This window comes from Molothrus aeneus, chromosome 9 (genome assembly GCF_037042795.1).
Source record: "Molothrus aeneus isolate 106 chromosome 9, BPBGC_Maene_1.0, whole genome shotgun sequence".
In the NCBI taxonomy this organism is placed as follows: Eukaryota; Metazoa; Chordata; class Aves; order Passeriformes; family Icteridae; genus Molothrus; species Molothrus aeneus.
This window is the reverse complement of record NC_089654.1, coordinates 29,631,218-29,644,527: the sequence shown is the minus strand read 5'-3', so window position 1 is coordinate 29,644,527 and position 13,310 is coordinate 29,631,218. Positions and strand designations below refer to the sequence as shown.

General features: G+C 40.5%; 1 protein-coding gene across 9 annotated transcripts in view; it reads right to left on the bottom strand.

The window, feature by feature from the left end:
- Positions 1 to 13,310, bottom strand: part of PRRC2C (proline rich coiled-coil 2C) — a 69,942-nt gene that overhangs the window by 55,755 nt on the left and 877 nt on the right. The gene's annotated exons all lie outside the window — the stretch shown is intronic.

Sequence of the window (13,310 nt, the reverse complement as noted above, 5' to 3'; positions counted from 1 at the left end):
GTCTGCCAGGCTCTTTCACAGAACTCCTCCTGGTAAACTGGATCTCCTTCCAGAAGGAAAGGCCAATGCAGAGGCTCATGTCTGATGCAGACCCAGCCTGATAAACGAGTCTGCCTGGATTCAGGTCCCCAGACAGGCTGAAAGCAGCAGTCTGGCCATGAATAACACTGATGGGCAAAGCCTGACATGCTGGATTGCAAGCAACTCCTGGGGCAGCCTGAAGAGTGAATGGTTGCTTGATAACTCCAAAGATAAGCTTGTCTCAATTCATGTTTCAGACTGGGTGGGTTTTTTCCTGTAAAGATATTTGAGTGTTGAGCTTTGGCTCCCAGTGGAACCTTGCAGTGTAGTTTTTTTGGAGAGATGAGGGACAGCCTAGCAGCCAAGTCTGTGGCTGGAATGTAGATTCTGTATTTATGATAAAGAGTCCATCACAATCATCCTGGAGCATCAGAAGGTCCTGGGCAGTAATTGCCCAGTGCAGAGGGTGAAAAACCAGCTTTGAGGTGAGCCTATAACTGTATCAAGTCATAAACTACAATCACTGTGCTCACACATTCTTTCAAGTGCAAACAGCTCCTCCAGAGTTTTAATTTTTGGCCCAAGACTCATCCCAGCCAAGGAGTTTGTAAACAAGAAGCAGCTTCACAAAGGTGAATAATCTAAAAACTGGCAAACAAAACAAATAAATTAAAAAAAGACAACTTGGGTCATTTTTTACCCACAAAATTGTCAACAGCAGCAAAGCCCTAACAGATATAGACAAAGCAAGCAGAGAGCAGTTTGAGGGTGGTTTAAGATAATCTTCTGTCATATTCTTCCAAAGCCTGCACCGCTGGTAGAGATGAAATATGGGAAATCTTAATCATAATAACACTCTTTTTTACAGAGCAATACAGATTTCATACTTGGGCAGACCTTCACTGTAACAACTGCTCTTTCTAGAACATTTGACAGCTTCAAGAACAGGGCAGTGAACACATTCCCTGAATACCTCTTTTTATGTTTAATTGAGAAAAATTAGTCTGCTCATTACAACTGAGCTCTAAGCCTTTTATACTATTAAAATTCATACTGTTTGACAAGTTTTTCCCAAATTGTATTACACAGAAAAATAAACTGTTTTACAATTATTAAAACTGCACATTCCTCAGTAATCTGACTTGCACAAAATAACTAATTTCAACTAGGCAGGTCAATATATTTGATAATATACAATATATAGATATATTTAAGTACATTTAGACCTGATACTGGTTGCCAAAGAAGATATTCTTACAAAATTAGATTTTAGACCAGGTACTGAAGCCAGGGATGACAAACCCTCCCTCTGAAGAGCCTTGAACAAACATCCTGCCGAGTCACACATTAAACAAGCACTCAGAGCACTCAGAGCCACCTGACATCAGCTGTGAAGAGACAAATGCCTGACTCTGAGCCATGTGAAACCATCCAGCTCCAAGACTTCATCCAAACTTCAGCTGTGTGTACCACATTGCTACACCTGAGCACTGGAATCACTCCCTCTGTACAGAACACCTGAGGTGTTTCACCACAGGACACATGGAGCCCTTTCCTCCCGAGGTGAGTCCCCATTTGCCCAGCATTTCCATGTTTTGTTATTATTAGTCAAATCCTCACAGTGAAGCGCTGCTCTGCACTAGTTTAGGCTGTGTGCTGTAGCAGAGGCAGCTGTGAGCACCCCTAAGGACACACAAGGTGTCAGGAGCACTTTCCAAGCTGAGGAAGCGCAGTGAGAGCCACCAGGACAGGACAGCACAAGCCACAATTGCACTTGGCAGGAGGGTTCACTGCACCATCAAGAAATTTAAGCAAGTCAGCTGCTCACTGGGAATGATTACAGTTACTATCATGCACAACTACAGAGAGCACAGTGCTCCCAACATTCTGGAGCAAACCTGCTCTGCAATGTTATTTAATAAGTTAACTGAACTTCACTGTGCCTTGAAGATTTTAGAGTAAAAATTATTACTCTAATTTCTGTACCAGACTATTTTTTCAGACTCCAACTGGTTGACTGTTTTAAATCCTGCAAGGAACTCAGAAGCTTGTGTACAGAAAATAGCACACAAAGAGGCTGCCACAAATTCTAAATATCCTGGTCTCTGTTAAGGAATATTTACTTGTGCCCTCTTAGACGTTTAGAGCTGGTACAAGAACAAACTGAATGCAGTGGATTCCAGACTACAAAAACATGTTTTTAATAGTAAAACCCCAACAAACAAACCCCCACACATATTCCACTAAATTCCTAGCTCTCCTGATCATTTTAGAACTCACCTCTAGGACTTGTTTAGAATTTCCTGATACCATTTGTTACTCCTGCAAACTTTGCACAGTGTTCCATTAGGAACAATTGCAGCCTTGAAAAGGTGTCACCTCTGCTTCAGAAAAAAGTTTTACTTAAACAAGGGAAAAATCTTGTGTATTTTGAGGTCACTTTTGAGGACTGAGTTGCAAGAAGTAGAAAACATTTAACAGCTTGACTCCTAAGTTCTTGTGAGACCAGATGATAAACAATATTTTATACACTGCATTTTTAAACTCCTACCTAGACAAAAAAGGTCTGATTTTTAGTGCAACATGTCAAGAGACTTCTTCAGCCGTATTACAGTCAGATTTAATGCAGTCCTTCCATGTTAACCCCCCAGCCCACACCTCTTCAGCCTGCAAGCTCAATCAGAACAGGAAACCTGGACAGGAGCTTCCCAGGATTTAAAGCATTAAAAATACTGGAATAATTCTCACAATTCCTATTCAACACAGCAAGGATCTCTAGTCCCTGTCAGCTCTACTCCAAGGGCTGAGTTTTGGCCACATTTGGAGAAAGATGCACTGAAATGATTTAAGGCAAAGAGCACCACTGAAGACTCAAACCAGGTGAAGATCTGAACTCTCAGTGCCTCAAATGCCCATCTGTGAAGTGGGAAACATCACCAAAAACACGACATGAAAGTTTATTCATAACTGGGACACATTAGCACCTCTCTCAAAACAGAAACCAATCCAGAAGGAATTTCCATACACTATTTTAAGCACATTAAAAGTAGTGAAAGGGTAAAAACCATCTTATACAAATCTGTTATTTGTATCCAGCCATAACTTCACTTTTCTAAGAAAAGCTTTGTTTCTGGGACGCTGAACAATGTGGTTCTGGTAAATCCTGGAACTAAATACAACTACAAAAAAAATATTTATACATATATTTAAAATATATAAAAATATATATATTTATGCATATATTTAAAAATATATAAATATATACATTTGTACATATTTTAAATATATATATATATAAAATTAAACTTTTTAACCACATATGCCATTGGTTGTAGAGACAGATGCTCCCAAATCAGTGTTAGTAATTAAAAAAAAAAATTCACTACACATAAAAATGTGGCATTAAAAATTTTAGACAAAGTTTTCATTTCAACTGTAAGTCTGGCATATTTAGATCCTAAAACTGAAGAAACTGCCCACTGCTGTAAAATCTAAGCATAATCTCCAGCTAGATATGAATTTTTGAAAAACAACAGTGTGATCTTCAGAAAAGAGACCAGTTTAAATCAATTACAGAAACAGAATGCCAATTTAAAACAAAGAAACAGAGGATACTGGAGTCAAAGCACTTGGAACCCAAGAAAGCCTTTTTTGTGCTTTTTGTAAGCCAGTCTCATGGAATCCTATTATTTTAAAAGGACACTCCAAAATACTGTGCAATTACTGAGTACATGGGGTTTGGATGTGGCTTTGAAGAGGGAAGGCTGCACACAGATAAAAAATGGAATTCCAATTAAACATTCCTCTGACATGGATGTTTATCAACAATCTCTTCTTGATGGCCTCATACTTTCACCTCTGGAACCAGCATTTTTAGCCCAATTTTTATTTACAAAAACATAACAACAAAACAAATACACAAAAGCTCTGGTCATTTATCCCACTATTAAGAATTCTTAAGAACTGCAGCACTATCAGCTTAATATGACCCAAAAAAACAAGCTTGGTAGCAAAGAAGTCTCTGTCAAATCTAAGCATCTAATAAATAAAATCTCTCAAATCAGGATTTCCCTTCCCTCCAAGAGCCACTTTCAGCAAGGTTTATTATCAAGCAGATTTCTGCTAAGTAGGCTGAAAATTGCAGGAGAACTTTGGGGATTCCAATCTTTTTTCCTTCATGTATCTCCATCAAGGCTCTATGACCTACAAGAGGAGAAACTCCTCAAATTTTTGAAGAGTTTAGTATAGATCTCAGTACAGTCCATTCTATACAAGTTTACTATCCTTAGAAAGTCTCACTTATACACTCTCCCATCTCTAGGTTTTGGGCTCACTGGTTTCCAGCACAGCTTGAATGAGGGTACAAAGCACTGATTGCATGGACTCTGTAAAACCCATGGAGATTGGCAGCCAAGGACACAAAAACCCTTTAATCACCATCTCCTCTTACCCATCACCTCAGTGGGAGAACTGTGGGATGGGCACAATCTACAGAGTTCAACAGCCACCAAATGGAAAAAAATCAAAATTAGTTTGGCTCCTCAGAAGCAAGACACTCCATCCTGAGACAAAGCTGGAGCAAAGCAGGCTTTGCTAGTTCAATTATTCCTCAAATAGCTCCTCTTTAAAGGCTAAAAAAAGTCTTTCCAGAAGAGTACCAAAGCTGAGTGTGCCAGGTGGGAAACACACCATGACACCAGACAGCCATTTTAGGGCATCATCCCCACAAATACATCTATAAAAATGCAGTTTGGGGATGCCAGAAATGGGCATCGACAAATATGTCAGCATCAATTCTAACAGACATGCAACAACAGTCTAAATAGAGCTAAGCAATGACAAACAACCCAAATTAGCCACCCACAAAAAACCCTCTACTCAGAAACTACTTCAAAGCATATGTTACTTTGAACCAGCAATCTACAGGGCAAGCAAATGTGCTGCCTTAGAAGGCAGCTTGTGGAACCCATTTTTGGGAGAAATACTGATCACCTAAACCCTGGCTTTCCAACAGGAGAACCAGCAACAAGCCACAACAGCTCAGGGAATTTTTGTTGGGAGCATTTTAAAGCTAGCATGGCACTAAAACTTTTAGGATGATTACTGCAGGAAAAATAATTATGTCAGTTTTATTCATTTTTTTTTCTTCAGAACAAAAGAAAAAATAATTAAAAACTCCACAGATTCAAGTACAGCAAACCTTAAATTTGTCTCTATCCATAGATTTAAATATCTATTTAACAGTATGTGCATGAATATTTCAATGCAACCATATTCCTGTGGAACAGCCCTGACAAAAGAAGCTTGATCAGCAGGCTCAATCAGAATCAGCATGACTTAAATGTGTCCACATAACAAGGGATTAAAAAGGCACAGACAGGTTAAACTCACACTGGCAATAAAGCTGTCAAAAATGCACTCAATACTTTCAGGTGTCACACAGCTGCTTTTGTTCAGCTGAGATCATTTCTGGTGTTTCTAGTGCTTATGAAATCTTTTCCTTTTAGGTAACTGAGAGATTCTGGTCCCATCCCCTCTCCTCACAGGCAGAAATGATGCCAGTGCAGCGATTTAGGAACTTTGGGTGGAAATAAAGCAGTTTCAATTTCATTTTTTGTGGAATTTTTTTTACATGTTTATAGTCAGAGCATAAAATAAAGCTGTTCAGTGTCCTCACAAATACTATTTCAATATTACCTACAACAATGCAGTTATCCAGGAATTCAATGCTTTCAATGCTTGTCTCTTTCTTCCATATTTTACACCAATGGCCCAAGTCTGGTCTTCAGCTTTCTACTGACTAAGGGAAGCTGTTCATCAAGACACCCCTTGCACTGACCTCTGCCTTTTACAAGGAGCTAAGGAGACAATTTAGAGATGCACTCAAGCATAAATACAGCTACTCTTAAAACAAAATGCTGAAATTAGGAAGCTCCTCCCTAAAAATTTCATTCAGTTCTCAACTACTGCACATGCAGAAGATATAATAACCCTGTCTGCTGTAGCTTTATAATACTGTTATTTCTATTGTAATGATAACTTTACAATTAAAACAGAAATTGATTTCAAAAAATATCGATTTTCAAAGTGGAGTATCAAGCAAGGTAAAATTAAGAAACTCCCTTCAGTGAATTTTGTGTCTGGTAATTCTTTGCATTTCCAGAGGTTAGATAATGAAAAATGGTACAAGAATCACCAGAGAGTTTTAACAAAAGCTCTTCTACTTTTCTGGACTGAAAGCCCAACATCTGCCACCTCAAACAGCAGCACTTTCAAGCAAGTAAGACTCCTACAGAAATCCTACTCTGGTGGTCAAGTACCCTGAAGACGTGAAATACATGATGTCCAAACTCAGCCTTAAGGCTCAAATCCTTAATTTAAAAAAAAATTGCTTGGTTTAAAAGATCAAGATAGAAGTGATTTTAATTTGGTTTCTGAGTTCAGAAAATTTACTTTGGTCATTTTTTTCAAACTTCTTTGCAACACGAGGAATAGTTCTTTAGGCTAACAGACTGATGGAATTTGCATACAAATACTAAAGAGAAGGGACCAAAAGGTTGAAGTTGTGAACCTGATTGCACCAAGTCATGAGCATCAGAATGTGCCTGGAGGTGCCAAATGCACCCTGGGCTCAGCATTCCCCTCTACTGGGATGGTCCAGACTGGTCCTGGCAGAGGCACAGCAGCCTCAACACTGCAGCATAGTCTGTGTGTCTGTCTGTCTGTCTGTGCACCCACAGGTTTGTAGGGCTGCCCACTGCTGATGGAGGTGATGTGGAACCATGTTCAGTGAAACAGTTCTCCACATGTCTGCTTGCAGATTCCAAGAGTAACAGCCATCACACTTACCCAGTTCTTCTCAGAGCAATTCCCAGTTTGGGTTGAGGCACAGCAATGCAAACCAAACCTTATTGCTCACTGGCACATGAATGAAAAGCTGTCAGAGGCCCAAAAGCCTCCTACCTGTGGGATGGGAGCAGCACAGGGCAATATGGCAAACACAGCACAGCCCTCACTGCTACTGCAGCTGTCCAGCTCCTTTTCCCATTTGTTCTACACAAACCACACCAGTGCAGAGAAACTCAACACCACAAGCACAGCTCAAGTGCAGATGAGGAGTTAACCACCAATACCTGTACTAGAAGCCTTCCTTCAATGTCAGCCCTTTGCAAATTATCTGAGTTTCTCTGCCACAAAGGATTCTTCAAGACATTCCAGTAAAGAGACTCCACCTAGATCAGCACCAAACTGGACAAAGGCAATGCACCAACCCAACAGAGCTACAATTTAGATGTTTCAATAGATTACCAAACATGTTCCAACCAAAAATCTATTCTTTTCTGAAAACCCAACATCCCAGATTTCTCTGCAGGTCACTTTTAGAGCAGGTTATTTTATTTCTCCTTAGCCTGACAAGGTCTTTACAAGTCTTTTCTGATTTCTTCGACATCAAGTATTAAATGAATTTTTTGCAAGACAGATTTTTGATTTTCCAGTTTCATGCAGCTGGTTAAGAAACTTTCATAAATTGTAAATTTTTAATTGAGGCAGGAGTTTTGAAGTTCTGGAAGAAAGCCAGGGCCAGAAAAAAGCCCCAAACAGTTTCTATAGAATTAAAGAGAGCATCATAATGATAAGCATTCTCATTATTTCTGGGAACAGAACAATGCAAGTGCTTTTGCCCAATTAGCTTTTCAACTTGCAGATGCCAAATGAGACTTATTTTTAAGATTTGCAAAACCACTTATTAAAGAAATTTCCATTATTTGGAAGAATGAGAAAACTTCAAAGCTCACCAAACTGAATCACTGCCTATTTTTGAGCACAAGATAAGGGAATAAATTAAGGCAAATTCTTGCAGAAAGAAGCTGTGTACCTGCTATCAAAGTGCAGGATTGAAACAGCAGCCTGGGAGGCAGCATTTTCTGTGAATACAGAACACTACCATGACCTGTCTTACCTGTCAGAAAGATTTTTAACTGAAAAAATTACAACTATTCACCAGGCTTCTTCATAGCTAATTGAGATCAGTTTATCCAGACCCCAGCAGCTCTCTGTAAAGGCATCTGGTAATGGTTAGGATCACAAACAATCCCATAAAAATTACAAACACACTCAGCAGACTGTCACAAGCACCACTCTGTTTCTTGCTCAACTGAACCACACCACCCAGCAGAAGCCTGGAAAGGCAGAAATATCAGCAAATCCCTTCTCCCCACACACGAAGTGACATGGGGAGCATCCTCCTTGGTGGCATCCTGAGTGGTGGCTGCTGTGTCAGGCTGAGAAAAGGGGGACAAAAGACAAAGGCACAGCGGGGCTACAGCAGCAGCCTCAGCCTCTCCTCTGAGGTGAGCTGGCTCTGCAGGTGCTGCCTGGGGGAAGTTACCACAACAACAGCTGAGCAGGATTCCCCTCCTGAAGCTGCTCCCAGTGAGAAGCTGGTGCAAAACACTTCCTTCTAGGAAGCTGGTGAAAGAAAATCAATGAATACATGAAAAAAGACCAGATGCCCAACAGATGAGCAGAAGCTGCAGCCATTTACAGCCAATGCCCATCCTTCCACTGTTTCATTTTTCCCTTTAATACTTACTGCAAAAACCTCTTTATTACCAACCCTCACTGAGCTGGTGGCACATTTCAACTCTTCCTACCCACCCCATGTAAACCTGGGCAGTGGAAGAGAGCAGGACAGATTAGGAGAAAAAAGTTAAATCACTCCTTTGCTGGAAGTAACTCAAGGAATCTCTTTCAAAACTTCCATTTCCTGCTCCTTTACCACAATTTCCAAGCCCCATGGAATAATTAATGTTTTTTCACAGAGGAAGTGAGACCTTTTTTCAGCATTCTTCCCCAGGAACAACAACATTGAGCAGATTTCTCATCATGCTTTTCTGTATCTTTAAAGTATCCCTGACCCCAACTGCAAATAAGTAAAAATTTTTATACTTGTTTTTCCAAAGCCCATATTCACAAGTTAATCCTTAAATAAGAAATAATTACATCTAAAGGGTTTTAATTTGGAAATTTGTTATTAGTTGCTTGGAAATAATGTTCAGGCAAGCTCCTCTGTTCATGAGCTCCTACAGAATATTCTGACAGAGCACAGGAACAACTTTAGGGCCACATCCTTAAGGATTTCCCCTCTTCTTTAGAACACACGTGCCAAAATTATTCCCCTCTTTGCCAGCTTTTTTCCCCCAATTCTTTTGTGCTCATCTTCTCAAGGTGTTTCTGTTGTGAAGGCTCCAACCTGAAGATGAAAGCACTCAACAATAAGAACCTACTGAAAAAACCAGTTTTGAACTCTTGTACAACCTCGCCATTATATAAAAAAGTTTAAAACAGTTACTCTAATCACTTATGTAATGACTTAAGCTACTTGTCACCACATTTAAAACTTCCCACCTTGCCCAAATTCTTTGCTGCCCATTACTCCTATTATTCCTAACCTGACTCATGTACATCAAAAATAAACATAATTTCTTCTCTGTATTAAAGAGATGTTAGTTACAGCGTTATTTTGAAGGTTTTTAAGATACTCCCACTGTGATAGTGAGAGCCAGGGCTGCCAAATACTCCAGCTTGTAACAGGCTGTCAGCAGCAGTAAAAAAATCTCACTGCAATGCAAATAAAGGTGGCAGAATTTTGTTCCTCGGCCTGGTCCAGCTTGGAGAGAGCTCCCAGCCACTCACAGGCTCTTCTACCTGCTGCCCATTATCCTCTGGAGCTCTGGTTACATGCTTTTCCCTGTGACTCACTCAGTTCTTGGAACAGACACATCTCCTTGTTCACTGAGGAATGCTCAGCATGGAAGAGATGCAGCTGCCAACACCACACTGACAACAGCTCTGGACAACACCAGTTCATTACAGTAATGGTTGACTCCAGACCTCTGCTTTACACTGGGTTTGACCACAAAAAAAGGGGAAAAGAGAAGATGAGAAGCTAAATTGAAAAAGCCTTATCAGCACAGGCAGCTTTCTGCATCTGTCTCTCAGCACTCCAGAATCCATTTTCCATGGAAGTTAACTTGCATCTGCCAAATGGCTGCAGAGGAGCTTTAACATCTTCACTTGCTCTGGCTTCTCTGTTTCTTCTGCTCAGAAAAAAAACCAACCCACACATCCCTTGACACTCTGCTTTCAAGATGCAGTAAATAATTCAGGCTCAACACATGATTAAAAAACTTACCAGGGAACTTTTTGTTATCCAAAGCTCTGTGTGTCCCACAAAGCTCTGTCCATGCTGGTGGCTTCATCTGTGGCATGAAAACACCTCTTAACCAAGGTGACTGCAGCAAAGCAACCACTCAGAAATGCCATAAGCCAAAGGCCAGCTTTTCTTGCTAAAACCCATCTTTTTTATTTCCATTATCAAGGAAAAATGTTCTTGTTCCTTTTCATTAGAGGACTTCTGCTGTGCACCCATAAAAAGCACAGACTGTCCTGAACATGACTAAAAAACAAGCCCTGGAAATCAGTATTTTTTTTTTTTCAAAACAAAAGCATCAATTCATTGATACTAAGACTGAGGCCCTTCAGTGGAATATCTGGTGAGTTTGAAACAGAAGTCCTAAAGCAGTATCAGGTGTTTAACTGAGGAAATTATTGGGTTCTCAAACAAAAAGCAAATGTTGCTGCACTTCCACCTTAGCTGAAGGTACAAATCATTTTAAGTCCATCTTAAATCATTACTGCTGCAAGCATTCCTTAACATTTTAACTGTAGATTGAAACTGTAAGTTAAAATTTACAAACAATAAAATCCAGCAACAGTCACTTGCTTACAAAATATAAATTTTAAACCAAGGTGTAGTGATTTATTTGATTTCATGAGGACAGCCTGAGAAGGGCTGCTTTTCTAAGCACACAAAGTTTGGTTTGCTAACTTAAGCAAGCAGTGCAGCAAAAAAGGGCAGCCTAGTCATTGCCAAACTACAATTTACAGCCCAACTAGGTAAAATCCCAGTAAGGCTGCCATTTCACTCAAGAATCAGCATTGATTAAATTGGTACATTGGTACATTGATTAAATTGGTATTTAAGAGACCTCTCTTCTCTCAGTTACCCAGGACTGGGGGATGCCCCAGTTCTTCAGGCAGTACTTGTGCATTTGCTGAACACAAAGTGCAGCCATTCCTGTCTCTGATGCTGGAAGACCCTGGAAATGCAGCCCACATTTTTTCAAATAAACATCAGTTAAAATTTATCACCATCATCCTCCAGACTGAAGACATGTAAGGCTGATTCTGCACTCTAATTTCCCCGTTAATCAAGGCAGTGGCAGATAATTTAAACCATGAACAATGGGAATGTTAAACAGTTTCTCCCTCTAGTATGTGTTTGCAATCTGTAACAGACGAGCTCGTTAGCATTGACTTAGAATGTTATGTAATGGCTGAGGTATTTGTAATAAAAACAGTCTATTTCTGTTAGCCTGTTCTTCATAGACATAAAAGCTGTCTTCATCTGATTTTTATTAGGACTTCATCTTTCTCTGCTCTTGATGCATTTTTTAAGACTCCTGTGCACTCCATTTTCATTTCACCAATGCTCAGTGTTATTTTCTCCCACGTCCTCACACGAATTCCAGTTTTTATTTTCACACTACTTTCACCCGTAAGCTTCCACTGGGTTTTGTAAAACCCAAACCCAAAAGACAATGAGAGCATGAAGCTGAGCAAAGGAAAAATTTCCTACAGAGGATGAACTGGTTCTACCAGTAAAACACCACCAGCAGTGCTGTCATTACAAGCCCAGCATCCATCCTCAGCTAGTGGGAAGGTGCTGCATTTTCATGTGGTGGTTTTCCCTCTCAAACCCTCCACTACTGCAGGAGCCTCTGAAGTGTTTTTCCCTCTCTCACATCCCAATCCACTACACAAGGGTTTACTCCTCTGTAAGAGTACACTGTAAAAAGCTTGAGCTCTTCTGTGAGATTTTCATCTTCTCATTTTATCCATACCACCCCTTATATGGTATTTATCCTACCCTCTCTCCACTCTCACATCCCTGCCATTCCCTAGCCTGGGAATCAGCCTGCAACACAGCAATTCCCAGTCCTGCAGGACACCTGGCTGAAATGGGCCCCACAGACCAGAATCCTGCTCTGACTTCCATTCTTTCTCTTAACTGGCACCCAGCATTCATCCAGACAGCCCCAAACCCACAGGGAGCTCCCTCTGGAATTGCATCATCTCCTTCTTGCTCGCTGGGGCCTGTTTCACTTTCCCAGGGACACAGGACCTATGGAAGGTGCATCCCATAAATCTCCAGCACTGGACCAGGAGCCCAAGTTAAAACTGGAGACTGATGTAACATTCTGCTCTACAAAAAACCAGGGCTCCCATTCTGGAAAGTCTAAATGAGAGCAAAGATATTATAAATTGCAACTAAACTGCCAAGACACAGAATATTTATATTACCAAGACTCACAGAAGCAACTGTATATTGAGTTATACATATTTCATGGCCTATTATCTACAAAAGCCAAGAACTTCATACAAGCACATCCACCCAGCAAGGCAGAGCTTGAGGTGGCACACAGAGCCTCAATCCTGGTCCCCAAGTGGCCTAAGAGAGAACCAAGCTCTCACTTCAGTTTAAAGAGTGACCTCTCAAGCTCACATCACCAAACCACCTCTGCACTAAACACCTGTCCAACTTCCAAAACTTTGAGATTCTTTATTCTCAACCAAATGGTTGCAGAGTTGCAACAAAACACCACAAAATTAATGCAGAAGCAAAATTCTCTAGACTACAGAATTAAAAAAAGCCCTGACAGGCACACTGAGCTCCTGGCAGTCAGTATTTAAGGTCAATCCTTTTGTTTCTCATACATGGACAAATGAGATCATGTCCTGTTTCCTGCCTCTTCAAAAGCAGTTTCTAGTCTGAGCAGAGCTCTTTAAGATGAGACACCAAGTAGGCCAGGTGCCTCACTGCACAAGGAATAAAACTATTAAAAAAACCACAGCCCCGTTCCTTCTGTTGGAAATATTGCTGTAATATAGCTATTTAATCCCAATAATCAGGGCAACAAGGAGAAACGTTCCTTCCTTAAAAATACTGACTTCAAGACCTTCCACCAAATAATATATTTACAGAACACCCACGTGAAACACAAAAAGGAAGAAAAACCACGATGCTCCATGCAGGGCCCAGCACCATGCTTTCTGCATGTCCTCTTCCTCAGCAAGAGGGCCCAAACTATTGCCTTTTAGCCTGAAAATGATCTTTTAGCCTAAAAATCTTCAATCTCTGCATGCCTGGATGATGCCCACTGCAG